A 15,121-nucleotide genomic window follows, 5' to 3' on the forward strand; every position below is an offset into this window, starting at 1 on the left:
GTACCTTATTGCAGTTAGAATCAGAATCAAAATCACATTTATTGGCCAAGTATGTGCACATAAAAGGAATTTGACTCCAGTTTCAATGACTCTTGAAGTATAAATTACATAAACGACATACATACAACTATTAAGAACAAGACAAAATGACATATATAGAACTATTAAGAACAAGAGAAAAATGGAAATATACATATATGTACACATACAAGATGCAAAGTGCAACTCAGTACAAGAAGTACTGAAATAAACTCTGAAAGAAACAAGTATTAACAATACTTGCAAGCAGCTTTATCTAGTTCTCCATTTCCGACCTTCAAGCAATGATGTGAAATACCATCAGTTCATCTGTGACCCATTAATCAGTCAACTCATTCATTTGCTTACTGCTGTTTAAGAAATGTTGACTTTCGTATGATCAGTAACTATTTCAAGATTTTTTTAAAGACGCTGCTAGAACAATGTGCTGAGTGAATCCAATTATTGGTATTAGACTCCATACTAACATATTATCTTTTATTTTATTAAAGTGTTATTTTATTTAAAGATTTATTTTCCCTTACTTTTAAAAGTTTGAGGTTATTGCAGAAAGCACTGCTTGTGTTTCTTTTTGTAACACATAGGTTAGGTTAACTACTCTGGAAATTGTAAGTGGAGCTAGTCACATCAGTGACTTTTTGAAAATAAATTAGTAAAGGCCAACAGTTTAAGTTTATTCTTTCTGTTATCTCCCATTCATATATTCATGGCCACTATTGTAGTATTATACTCCTCATGGTATTGACCGTTTTTCCAGGTAACTTTTAAAATCTCTGCATAGCTGTTAACAGATAAAACAGAAGAGCAGTGCAGCAAAGAATGAAGTGGTGGTAGACAAAATGTGCAGTATAACACTGATTATTATTTTTCTGAGTACTACAGTGCAATTAACTTCCAGGTTAGAAAAGCAGGACTCATCATGATGAAATAGCAATCAACATAATGAATAAACACCAAAAATAAATTTTATATTCATGCTTTGTGATGTAAGATAAAATGAGCTGGCCCATTGGTCTGCTCATGTGTCCAAGACTACCAACAACAGTACTATGTTTACCTAGAGTATGTCTGGATTTCAGGCTGTTAGCTAGAAACATGTGCTAATTCAAGGATCAATTTATGTATAATCTGGTCAACACTGTTTCCAGCTGACAGTTTCATGATTGTTTCATTGTCTGTTGATATTTAACCCTGTTGCATCACTGTATAGAAATTTATAGAAGTTCACTGTGCATTGAATTGCCTAATACTCCTCTGGAGCTTGAGCGATCATCATAACAAGTGTCATGTCAAATCCCTCAATTTTCTTTTTCTGTACAAGTTTATATATCAGTATATTTACTAATTTACCTGCTAAAAGTATGTTTTTTTATATGTATACTGTATTAAATATCTTTGATATATTTTACATTATTAGCTGATCATGTGTAATTATGACGTGTCTGATTATAGAAACAGGGAAGCAATCAGCTACTTCTTTTTATATAGTTTTTGTTTGTTTTATTCAGTCTGTGTTGAACATTAAAATTCACACTGTTAAAAATGTTTGGGTTCTGTGACACTCAGGGTCCCTGATTTGTTTGGGTTCCTTACTGAATGGTATAGCAAACAAAGGAAGATTAGGATAAGGAAGCACAGCTATGAATGTAGCTTACATGCACTCCACTGGTGCAGCCATGTAGCTCAGTAGCAGTTTAACAGTATAACAATTGTTTGGACAAACTTTCAGCATTACCCCAAGTATATAATTTGTTCTTATGGGGCCCCAAGATAGCACTGACATGAATGGTTTGCAGGGGAGTTACTCAGATCTGTAAATATAAATTTGACAGTCATCAAACCATATTTTGAAAACTGATAAAATAAAAACACAGATGGCAATGGCTGGGTGGAAAAATAAAAATAAAAGCAAAACAAATATAACACAGTCAAAAAACTTTGAAAAATTAAACATTTAAACAGTTATTTTATGGCAGGAAGCTTTACTTTTAATAATACTAAATCTTTGAAGTACCTGAAAGCTGAGTTAAACAACATGGATGGCAAAAGCAAAAAGGATTGCAGTGCATGCTGAAGCTCACAAAACAAACAGTTAGTTGTATAAGAGCCTTTTGTACTCAGCATAGCAAAAGGAAAAGAAAAAGAAACCTCCATCATTTATACAGAGATGCTCATCTTTTAGTGACACCAGAGACTCTGAGTGATTTTGCAAGCATCTGAAGTCATTCAAGGCTAAAAAACAAATCCAAGTATAATTTTTGCACTTGCATTGTTTATTTTCACTTACTGTGAAGGCTTATTGTGATATTTAATTGTTTTTCTGTACTTTTTCAAAAGTTCAAGCTGTGTATCAAACTGCTGTAAGAGCTGCTGTTACAGTGTAAACAATGTCTTTTGGCTTTTCCTGGTTAGGGGTCGGACATGCAGACTCTGCACAGAAGGCACTCCAGCCAAGAATCGAATTTGAGAACCACTTGCTGTGAGGCGACAATGCTAACCGCTGCACCACTGGGGCCTCCTGTATTCATTACAGTGCATCTACTGAGTTGTGGGTTTCAGGCATCTGATTGTTGTTCCTTAACACTTGGGCTCCAAATTCATCATTTTACATTAACATAGTCTAAGTCTGCACTCTTGTGTCAACAGAGGGCTGACTTCACTCATCTCATCTTGGAATTACTTGTAGAAAGCTTAATGTGTGCGTTTTGCTTAGTTAGTGTTAAAATTGTATTTTTTCTGAGCGTATTTAAGCCTCACATTTGTGTGAAGCTGCTCTTCACTGGTGCTTTGTATATATGCAAACACCAGAAGTTTGAAATTTCCGTATAAAACTACCTCAGAACTTTACCTCAGTCCCTAGGTACTCACCAAGTGGTGAGAAGCACTTAAGCATTCAGTTAGGACTATTTAAGTCTGCAGTACCTTACTTATCACATCACCTAGGGCTATCTCTACTCAGTGAGCGTCTGGTCTGGGCAATGGGCATCATCGCAGAGTAGGTTAGCTGCAGATTACATCAAGTAAGTACCCCACCCCCTTGTCGGTTATAAACATCCTCTAGTTCTATCCCTTGCAAGTACAGTAAGACTGGCAACCATGGATGGGCCCTTTCCTACCACTTTTGTTTCCAATTTGGTGGACATGGGCATCCTGAGGCAATGTAGCAGTTGCCTCATGTACACTGACAACCATTTAATTCTCCAACAGACAAATTCAATATGTGAGAGATGTACCTACACACTGTTATAGGAGGCCAGACTCTCATATACAGAAACAAAATGCAACAAACAGGTTGTCACTGACTCACTCATCCCGAAGTGCCAGTATATCTCAGTCATAATCCATGTGGGCGTAAAGGACCTGAGACATACCTCTTTGGACTGTATGAACAGAAACATGATTGAACTCAGAATATCTGTCACAGGTAGGTATGAGCCTAACACTAAACAGTATTCTGCTACCTCCAAGGATGATGCCACAATACAGGCAGAAAATGATCGACTTTAACAATTGGCTTAGATACTGCTGTCATTGAAAAGGGGTCCAGCATTTGTCAGCCTCGAAGGACATGGTCAACTGACCATGCTGCTTTGCCAGGGATGGTATCCACCTGTCACCTCTAGGTTTCAGATATTGGCAAGAACATTATCCACCCCTACATTGCCTTTTTAGATATTGCCAAACAGACAAACCTTCCAACATAATAAAAGCTACATAGGACATGCAAGAGGTGTTACTGCTCAGTGCTAAAAGTTCCAGCAAGAAACTACACTCCCTAGAAGTTCTCACCATGGAGAATGCTGACATCTATGCAGTTACCAAAACATGGTTTAAACCCACAGAAAGCACTCCAGCAGTCCATTGTCACCCACTGAATGTGAAAGAGTGAAAGGTGGAGGTATATCTGTATACATAAAAGATAATCTCACCTCAAGGCTGGTAAAACAATATGATATGTTTGAGCTACTCCATGTCCAACTAATTATGGGAAAAATAGATTACGATATTCTTGCTAGCTACAGGTCCCCCTCCATGGACCAGGAAACACACACATCATACCTAGAGTTACTTGAATCACTCACTATCCAGCCCAATACCATACTTATTGCTGATTTTAACTACCCATCCATTAACTGGGAGGCAAAAGATTTCTCAACTTTGTGAATTCAAATACCCTGGAGCAGCTGGTCTGTACTCCCACCAGGGGAACTAATATCCTACATCTGGAGAACACAAATATGGGAGAGCACTGTACTCCCATGTGTGATGTCCTCACAGGTAAGATCAGATCACAAAGTGGTCTCCCTGGAAATTAAGGTAAAAGTAGACTCCCCACGAACTCCGAAAACTTTAAGAAATTTTCTGAGACAAACTCCTATTAAGTGATGGCATGGCTTGATTCTAAACCCCCCCCCCCCCGTATCCAGAAAACACAGAAACGTGTACAGAGGAATACACAAAAGCCCTGTACAACCACATAAACAACTGCATAGAAATGGCAGTGCCAGTTCGAAATAAGCCCAGGTGAAACTGTGAAAACAGGCCACCCTGGTGGACCCCTGGTCTTAATAGGTTGTAGAACAAAAGAAAGAAAATCCTGTTGAGAAGTAAGAGGGAAAGTGCGCAACAGAGCAATAAGTCCCTCATTAGTACAAACAAGTGAATCAGGGGACTAGTCAAGTCGCTGAAAGCAGACATTGAGGTAAAAGTAGCCTCCAAAGCTAAAGATAACCATAAGGGATTTTTCAGTTACGTCTACAGTCTCATTACATCTGAATGACGCCTCCAGGTGCATCTCCAGCTACCTCCTACTGATGCATCTAGGCATCAAATATTGCTTGTTCATATTTGCAGCAATAATTCCAAAACCATGATATGTACAAGTTATTGCAAGATTTCGTCTTAAAGCTTACACAATGGCAAAATCAATTGCCTTAATATTTGACCTCTGTCTAGTGCAGGTAAAGAGATATTAACTGTTGTTTTTATGATATTAATTTATATAGATATGATTTTCACATTTTTCTAAATATCTCAACAACCAAGTAACACATACATAACTCCATGGCCTCATATGAAAGCTCTCAACTATATAAATAAAATGCTGATAACAGTATGTGTATAACTTGAGTTGTTGCTGAGATACTGTAAGTTGTTTACAAAATATTACAAATGTAATACTTACTCTGTTTACTGTGACTTATAAAATTTGGTTTAAGACCTAGAACCTAAAGAATACTATCACTATAAAAATAGTCTGTGCTGAAGAGTTTGTCATTTATACTTCTTTCATTGCCCCTACAGTTCCAGAGATATGAACATTTGTTTGAAATGTGAGGACATCATTTGTTTCTGTCAAAAGGCTTAGGCTCCACCCTTTGGAAGTTACAGTGCAAACTTCCTGAGCTCCATTGGAGTGAATGAGTTAAGAACAACACCCAACACAGTGTGGAATTAATTATAGACGGTATCTCCTATATGCAGCCAGAAGATACAGCAAATCTGCTGGCTGATAAATTCAGCTCAAATTTCACTGCCTCATGACCCCCAGTTCTCCCCCAAGAAATGCCCTCCCACCTCTTCTCTGCCATTTATCACCAATGAAGAGGTAGCCACTGCACTCTCTAAAGCCAAAAATATGGCATTGATGAGGCCCAATGATATAATAGGCTGCCTCTTAAATAGCTTAAGTTAGGCCCTATCAGGCCCAATAAGATGTCAATTTAACCATAGCCTCTGGAAGGACTTTGTCTCAATAGAGTGAAGAACAGCTATGGTTATCCCTCTGCATAAGGGAGGACTGGCAACTGACCCAGTAAATCACAGACCCATAAGCTTGACTAGTCTTGCTTGTAAGGCCATTGAAAGAATAATCATGGACCTGATAAATAAAGACATAGGTAACCTCCAAACACTTAACCCCACCCAGATCAGCTTTGTCAAGGGCAGGTCATATCTACTAAATCTGGTGGACTTTTTTGAGAAAGTCACTAAGGCCATGGATAAGGGCAAAATAGTGCATACTATCTACCTTGAACTGGCCAAGGCATTTGAAACAATTCCCCACTCAGGTATTATCAGTAAACTCACAAAAATGGGCATAAATCCCTACATCACTAGATGCATAGCCAGTTGACTCAAGGGCAGGAAATATGTGGTTAAAATGGATTATTCAAGTTCCAGCAAGAGGCCATAGGAATCAGTGCTGGGACCACTCCTGTTTAGAATATACTTCTTGGATGCCAAGGCTAATGTGGAAGGACTCCGGATGACAACATTTGAAGACAACTGCAAGCTGGGGGAAATCACTGAATCCCCCAGTGATGTATATATCCTTCAGGAGGGTTTAAATCAGACAAATGACTGGTGTCAGAACCATGGCCTGAAACTAAATGCAAGGAAATGCTTTATTATACCCTTTGGGAAATCAAATACCCCTACTAACTAAAACATTAACAATGCACCTCTAAAAGTAGACTTAGAGGCAATGGATGTAGGTACACAGGTAGATAGTAGCCTGAACTTTGACCTTCACATGTCTTCAGTGATGAGGAAGTCATTCTATGTGGCACAACTTACAAGTAAAAGTATGGCAACCACATCCAGGGAGATTATAATCCCATTGTGCATAGCCCTCATTAGACCAATAATCAAGTACAATGCACCATTTGAAATGTACATAACTATGCACTTACAACAGCTGGAATGACCTCACAGGTTCCTCACAAAGAAAATACAGGTTGTTAACAACACATCCTGTGTGGATAGACTGAAAGCCCTTTCCCTTTACTCTGTCTTCTGTCTACTATTAAGGGCTGACTTATGCTTAACTACAAGGTACTCACAAATCCAGCCTTCATGGAGCTGCTTATATCTGCAAGACAAACAGTATGACAGCCACCCATTTTAGGGATCTAAACTTGGTTGGTGAATCAAATAGAACATGCTGGAGAGACAGATATATATCCCAGAGATTGTCCCTTCTTTGGAATAGGCTTCCTATTCACATAAAGCAGAGTCTTTCCCTGGACTGCTTCAAGACTATTCAGGATCGATGGATGGGGAGTCAACAATTCTCACCTGGGGTGGGACCCATGTCCTTTATGGATATGTGTAATCTGTAAAACCTGTAAAATAGGCTCAGGCATAAACCCATGCCATCCTCCTGCCCCTAGGGGCCATATACTGGGCAAAATTGGGCTACATTGGTTAGCCTTGTAAAGGCTGTTGAGCCATAGTAATCTCCTATGAACATTCACACTTCATTGATGTGGACAACTTACCTGAGTTTATGCTACAGAAAGTTATTTGATGAAACTGAACTTTTTGCAAATAATTCTATGGGGCACACTGGAAGCAGCTCAGGATGGAAAGAGTGTAAATCAGCATCTAAAAATGCACTCTTGGAAACTATTGTCAGAATCAGAATAAAAATATGAATTGCACCCTTTATGTTACAATGTATCAAATGCAAATGGATATGTTTTCCATTAAAACTGCCCTACAGCAAATATCTGAGAGAGTAACTGAGTCTCCAACAGGTGTTTCCATTTGGAAGACAGTAACAACCTAAGTATTCGTTGTGTTGCTGCAGTGGAAATATTGTCCTATGAGATAAATCTGTCAAGTACTGGCTAAGGAGGTTCTCCTCAAAGGAGAAAATTATTATCAGAGGATTCACTGAATGATTCCAGAAGAGAAGCTTAACACTGTGATTTATGATATTTTTCAGTATGGTTGTTAGTTCTCCAAAGGCCCTTTTAGCATATATGATTGACAGAATATACAGAGTTCTTCATTTCCCATGCAACAATCAGCCTATATAGAATTTTGTATGTGAAGCTACTGACTTCAAAAATCTCTCTTCAGTTTACAAAAACAGATAAAAAAGGAGAAAAATTGAACTAGAAAGTTCTCTACAGTTTATACAGAGAAGCATTACATTTTAAAAGGCGTATTCCTTAATGATTTCATCCTCATGGAAAGGCAATAATGTAACAGCTGCTAACTGTTTAAAACTTAGTGAAACCTGTAAAGAAGTATGTGGCCATGGTTAAATAGCAGGAGTATAGTTACCATTTAGATGACACCATTCAAAGAGAATTCTTAAAATGTAGCTATTGAATCTTGCTAGATACAGTTTACTCTATATTGCTATTATTATAAATACTAAGAAAGAGGATATAGAGAACATGATTAAAACATCATTTCATGTTGTATTTAATTCTCTCTCAGAAATTCTACTGGATCAGTTTGAATGCAGGTTAGACTGGTCTCAAAAGCTATGCTAATTTTTGAGTGCATAAAAATCCTTACTACTGTGGCTAGCCTAAGTGTGTTGGGATTTGGATCTCCACATAACCTTGATGTATTCATGTTAAGTTCCTAGCTATGGTAATGTGGAATTGTATCATTTGCTCACTGTCTTGGGTTATGGCTATTGAAGTTCTGATGATCTCTATTAGTCACTTTGTCGTCCAAGCTACTATCTTGTACTAGAGGTGGTGGGGAGAAAGTGAACAATGTTAATGATGCCTTATTCCCAATCCAATTTTGTGATGATTTCCAGTGATCAAAGCACTATATAGTTTGCTTCATATCTGACACTCATATGAGCTCACTGTGTGAATTTATAAAACAGGGTAAGAAATGAGTGTTCATTTTATTTTGTGTTGTCTTCTTTTCCTTTACAATGCTTTTGAGGCAATACAGTATTTTTGTTTTTTTTTGTGTGTTCCCCTATGTCTTTTTAAAGACAGATGGAACAAAAGGTGTCCCTTCTGAGTGAACTTCAGGAAATCAATATGTGGCAAACAGGTTGTGTGTGTGTGTGTGTGTGTGTGTGTGTGTGTGTGTGTGTGTGTGTGTGTGTGTGTGTGTGTGTGTGTGTGTTCACCTTACTTCCTTTTCAGGATTTTGAGGCAACATGGTGTTTTATTTTCTTAATGTGCTTTCCCCTGTCTTCTTAAAGACAAGAGGAACTCATTTTAGTTTCCTGATGGACTAGACAGACAGCTGTTCTGTCCAATCGGGACTGATAAATGGATTTAAAAAGGGATCTGTCTGAGTCAGCACAAGCAAAGCAGATACCCAAGACGACATAATGATGCCAATTTGTGCATCTTTACATGATTTTGTGATTACAGGACCATGGAAGATTAGAGACAAAGGTCCATATCCATCAACATCTGTAAGTCCTGTGATAGAGCAGCTGTTTAAATCTTATGTAGTCTATGGTTTTAATTGTTTATTCCTAGGCATAATTTGGTCTCACTTTACTTCAATGGTTCACATGTTCATAGGTGTTTACTAGGCTAATGACCACAAGGGCCTTTTTAAGCCAATCCAGGTATCCCAAATCTCTGACAAGTTCTGGTACTCCATAAGTGTAATCAGGGGCTTGGGAGATGAAACATTTACAAGGAGGAGCCTGGGAGATTAAACATTTACAGGTTGCCTGTGTCCATTAGAGACATAGGTGCCAAACCAGGGATGAATTTCCTGTTCCCCGTCCAATTGTCCAAGTTACACTTGAATTGGGTTAGGGAGGAACTCTGCTTCATGTGGATGGGGCAGCCTGTTCCAGAGATAAGGTAGTCTCTGGGATACATGGCTGTCTCTCCAGCAGGTCCTATTTATATCACAGGCAATGTTTAAGTCATTAGAACGAGTATTTCTGGTGCTGTTTGTTGTGCTGGTATGCAGGAGGTCCATCAGAGTGGTGTCCGACAATGCCCTGTATGCCATGCATAGATATCCCCAACAGTCTGTAGTAGATAGAATACAGGGATAGAGCTTTGAGGCAGTCTGCATAGGACATTTTCCTTATTCCATGTATTCTTTTAGTGAGGAACCTCTGTGGATGTTGCATTTGTTGGATATGACTGGTTAGGTACATACTAAAGGGTACTCAATGATAGGTTTAATGAATGCTGAATACAGCGAAACAATGACTTCCTTGGACCTAGATGCTATACCTTTGTTTATAAATTGTGCAACACAGAATGATTTCCTCACTACTGTAGAGACGTCATGGTCAAAGGCTAGATGACTGTCTATGTGTGTCCCTAAATCCATGACTACTGGGTCAGCTCTAAGGGGTGCGTTGTCAATATGATAGGTAACAGGGGTGGATGACTTCTTGAAGGATACTATTATGCATTTCTTGGCATTTAGTTTTAGTCCATGGCTCTGACACAAGTTGTTTGTCTGTGTCAGCCCTTCATGGAGAACATTTGTGGCAGTGTGAGATTTAATGACAGCTCCTAATTTGCAATTATCTGCAAATTTAGTCAGCCAGAGACCACTGACATTGGCCTTGACTTCAGAGAAGTAAATGCCAGAAAGGGGTGGCCCAAGGACTGATCTGTGAGTGATTCCACTTGTGACTGGACTCTTTGTAGAGGTAGTGCCCCAATTTGAATGTCCTGGGTCCGGTCTGTGAGTCATCTGGCTATCCACCGAGTGACAAACGGGTTTGCATCTAACCTCTTGAGTTTGTCAACAATGCCCGAGTAGGTATTGTGTGTCAAATGCCTTGGCCAGGTCAAAGTAGGCAGTGTGAACCATTTTGCCCTCATCCATTGCTTTGGTGACCTTCTCAAAGAAGTTTACAGGTTGAGTAGGCATGACCTGCCCTTAATGACACTAAACTGGGCTGGATCCAGTGTCTGGAGGTTTGCTATATCATTATTGATCATTTCCATGAGAATTCTTTCTATGGCTTTGCATATAAGACTAATGGGACTTATGGGTCTGTAGTTTCCAGGGTCTATAGATGGCCCAACTTTGTGCAACGAGATGACAATTGCTTTTCTTCATTCATGAGGCACAAAGCCTCTTTAGAAGCTGCAGTTAAATAGCAATTCCAGATGGCCTGATAAGTCATGTTTCATGCTATTTAGAAGGCATCCTGGGATATTGTCTGGGCCCATGGATGCAGTGTTCTTGGCTTTAGAGAGAGCATAAAAGACCTATTCCTAGTGGTAGCAGGGGGAGTTATATTTGATGGTATTTCCTGAGGGAAGGTTGAGGGGGAGAGAGAGGTAGAGTTGGAGCTGAATTTGTCAATGAGTAGGTTTGCTGTATCTTCTGGCTCAGTACAGGTGGCTCCATTTACAATGAGCTCTGCACACAATTCTGCATTGCCTTTGAGGTAGCGGACATAGCTAAAGAATGCCTTGCAGTTGTCCTTGGCCTAGAAAGCTAAATTTACCTCAAATTTGGCTTTGCTTATCTTTGTTTGTCCTCTGTGTTGTTTGTCTAGTTTGATGAGAGTGCTTCTATCCTGCTGGGTCCTGCATCTCCTAATTATTACTATGATGTTCTTCCTTCTGTTATACAGCCTATTGATTTTGTGATTCCACCAGGTTTTGTTTTTTGAGTTAGTTCTGTATTTCTTTGTGGTGGGTACAGCTGCCTCTGTACTGTTTGCTATACTTTGTACATCTTTTAGCAGGAACTTTAAGACTTAATTTTCAGTTAGCAGAAATGATTTACATGCACTGGAATCAGCTAATCCAACTCTTGCCAAGATAATGCTTTGTTGTCTTAGTTAAGGCTTATAGTTTTTTTTTGTTACTGTAATTCAGTGGATTACACAAATAACATAATGTTTTATAGCAAAAACTAACTGAATTCTGTTTTATTTACTGGCTTATTTTTACAAGCTGATCATTGTAATTTGGTGGATCACACAATTTTCAAGTACCTTGTCTGCAGAATCTAATGTAAAACTATCCTTGCTAGTATAATTAATACTGTATTATATAAACACATCTAATTTATTTCTGATATACTTACTGAGCAGCTGGTAATAATTATTGTTACAGTTTCAAATGGTTACTACTTAAGCTAGTATTTACAGCAATGACTGAGTGTAGTAGTTCATTCTATTAAGAGCACATAGTGCTAATTTGGACAATACCCAACACTAAATGTTTGTCTTAACAAGATATTTTGTAGTACCTTAGTCTGTATTATAGGTTTAGGCACCTTACTTTAACATTGCCTTTATATTTTGTAGCCCTAACCGAATGCTGAAGTTATTTCTATTAAGAATATATAGTGCTGCTATTGACAATACCTAGCACAATATTTTTGTCTTAACAAAACACTGTATAACTTTAGTCTATATTATTGGTTTAATGCATTTAATTTTAGCAGTTCATCACTAATTGTCTATGAGCCTACAGCCTGATACAGACAAAATTAGAAGTTATGTACCTACCATAACGTTCCATGTTAGTTGTCTTCTCTCGCCTTCTTTCTTGCTGGATGGGTTCGGAGCCGATCCTCGGCTCCGACTCGGCACTTGCTTTAGCTTGAGAACTCCTTTTACCAGCTCGAGGCAACCCTATATCCCATGATGCAAGGCGGAACTACCTCAGATCTCATTTGGTAGCTAACCTACCCTGCTAAGGACTAACCTAACATAATTAGGAAAACCAAGTTCATAATAAGAGTCCTCATATGAAGGCTCAGGAGGAAACAACCTGATAGGAACTCTTCAAGATCTGTCCAGACCAGGGGGAAGGAGGGAGGGATGCAAGAAAGAAGGCGAGAGAAGACAACTAACATGGAACGTTATGGTAGGTACATAACTTCTAAATGTTAAGTTGTCAATCTCGCCTTCATTCTTGCTGGATGGGACCGCGTCCCTAGCACCTGTATCCCGGGTGGCTCAATGGAACAGACTCTTGAGAACTGTGGAACCAAAACTGGCCCTGTCTCTGGAGGCCAAGTCTAACTTGTAATGAGAGACAAAGGTATGAGGCGTGGCCCAAGTAGCTGCTGCACAAATGGTATCAATGGAAGTCTATCCTGAAAGGCTGCAGAAGTGGATAGACTCCTGGTTGAGTGTGCTTTTGGTTTAGAAGGTAGCTGTTTGCCTCTGAGAGAGTACACATAGGAAATGGTGGAAGTCAACCATCTGGATAAGGTCACTTTAGAAACTGGAAGACCTATCCTGTTTTCTGCATAGGAGACAAATAATTGGTCCGATTTCCTGAATTGTTTAGTTCTATGCAAATAGTACCTGAGCTGACGATGGACATCCAAAAAATGAAGCTTTTGTTCAGCTCTGTCAGAATAGTTTGGAAAAAAGACTGGTAGATCTATAGATTGGTTAATATTGGTTTGAGACACAACTTTGGGGAGAAAGGACGGGTTCGTTCTTAAGGATACCCTGTCCTTATGAAAAACCAAGTAAGGGGAACGAATGCAGAGAGCTTGAATCTCGGAAACCCTTCTTGCTGAAGTGACAGCCAGTAAGAATATAGTTTTCCAGGTCAATAACTTCAAAGAACATGAAGCAGACGGTTCGAAGGGAGGAAGCATCAAGGATGCCAACATTAAATTTAGATCCCATTGCGGAGGAGGATGCTTAATCGGTGGCTTTAGGAGAAAAACTCCTCTCAGAAAGGCCTTGCATAATCTATGAGACAAAATGCTATTATCATGCAAGCCAACATGATATTTGGAAATAGCAGACAGTTGAACTTTAACTGTAGATGAAGAAGATCCTGAATGAAAAACTTCAGCCAGGAAATCTAAAACAGAATGTACAGGAGCAGTAAAGGGATCAATATTCCTGGAATTTGCCCAAATAGAAAAACGTCGCCACTTGCTAGCATAAACAGTTCTAGTGGACGACTTTAAAGAAGACACTAAGATGTCTCTGACTGAGTCAGAGATCATCGGAAGCCTGGCTAGGGAAGGAAGTGGAGCAACCAAGCAGTGAGGTTGAGAGAATGAATGGCCCGGTGCTGCTGACCCGACTGGTGGATCAAGAGATCCGGAACTGGGTCCAGATGCCAGGGCTGCACCAGGAGGTGACGATGCAGAGACGGAAACCAAATTTGTCGAAGCCAATAAGGGGCAATGAGAATCAACTTGGCCCTCAAAACGGTGGCTTTCTGAATGACTTGTGGAATCAAGGGAAAAGGAGGAAAAGCGTACAGAAGTCCCCGGGGCCAATCCTGGGTTAGGGAGTCTCTCAGGGGTTGGTCTGGAAGGGGAAAGAGGGTGAAAAAATCGGGGCACTTGTTGTTTTGAGGTGTAGCAAAAAGATTGCAACAAGGAGTGCCCCACTTCAGAAAAATCTGATCCACTACAGATTGATTGAGAGACCACTCGTGAGGCATCAGAATGGATCTGCTCAGCCTGTCCGCCAATAGGTTGGACCTGCCGGGGATGTGCGTTGCTATCAGAAACCGATGAGAGGAGATTGCCCATTGCCAAAGTCTGAGAGCTTCTCGACACAACGGATAGGACCTGGTCCCGCCCTGCTTGTTGATGTACCAGACCACAGACATGTTGTCCGTTTGTACTGCAATAGTCCCCGTGGGAAGAAAGTCGTTGAGGGCTTGCAACGTTAAAAGCACCGCTCTCATCTCCAGGACATTGATGTGCAGATGGTATTCTATGGGTTGCCACGTCCCGTGGACCATCCTGCCCTGATAATGCCCCCCCCCACCCGATCAGAGAGGCATCTGTAGTGACTGTGGCAACTGGAGGAGGGGGAACAAAGGGTCGGCCCTGATGAAGAAGAGGGGAAGATATCCACCAGTTCAGATGAGTTCTGCACGATTGTGTGACCAAGATTTCGTGCCTCATCGGGAGACTGTGGTATGACCACTGAGTGAATAACATCCACTGCAGAAGATGCATGTGGAAGCGAGCCAGTGGTAGAAGAACAATGGCCGCAGCCATAAGACCTAGAACCTTCAGTATCAATCTGGCTTTGACCTTGCTGCTCTGCAATAGAATCCGAACGAATTTTTGGATGTCCAGAATTCTTTGATCTGTTAGTCTGGCTAACATTTTGACGGTGTTTAATTCTGCGCCTATAAAGGTGATAGATTGGCAAGGCCGCAGAGAAGATTTTTCGAAATTTACTGAAATTCCCAAACTCCTGCAAAGCTGCAGAGTGTAGTCTCTGGTCTGAAGAAGCTGACACCTGGTGGTGGCGGAGAGGAGCCAGTCGTCCAAATAAGGAAACACCTGGAATCCTTGACGTCTCAGATGAGCTGTGACCACTGCCATGCATTTGGTAAACACTCTGGGGGCTGAAGTGAGGCCA

At 40.1% G+C, this 15,121-nt stretch overlaps 1 protein-coding gene across 1 annotated transcript in view; it reads right to left on the reverse strand.

Annotated features, from left to right (window-relative positions):
- CFAP58 (cilia and flagella associated protein 58) overlaps nucleotides 1–15,121 on the reverse strand; it is a 2,107,107-nt gene that overhangs the window by 745,366 nt on the left and 1,346,620 nt on the right. The window lies entirely within an intron of this gene.

The sequence above is a fragment of the Protopterus annectens genome, chromosome 14.part0 (assembly GCF_019279795.1).
Source record: "Protopterus annectens isolate FY-2018-M chromosome 14.part0, PAN1.0, whole genome shotgun sequence".
Taxonomy (NCBI): domain Eukaryota; kingdom Metazoa; phylum Chordata; order Ceratodontiformes; family Protopteridae; genus Protopterus; species Protopterus annectens.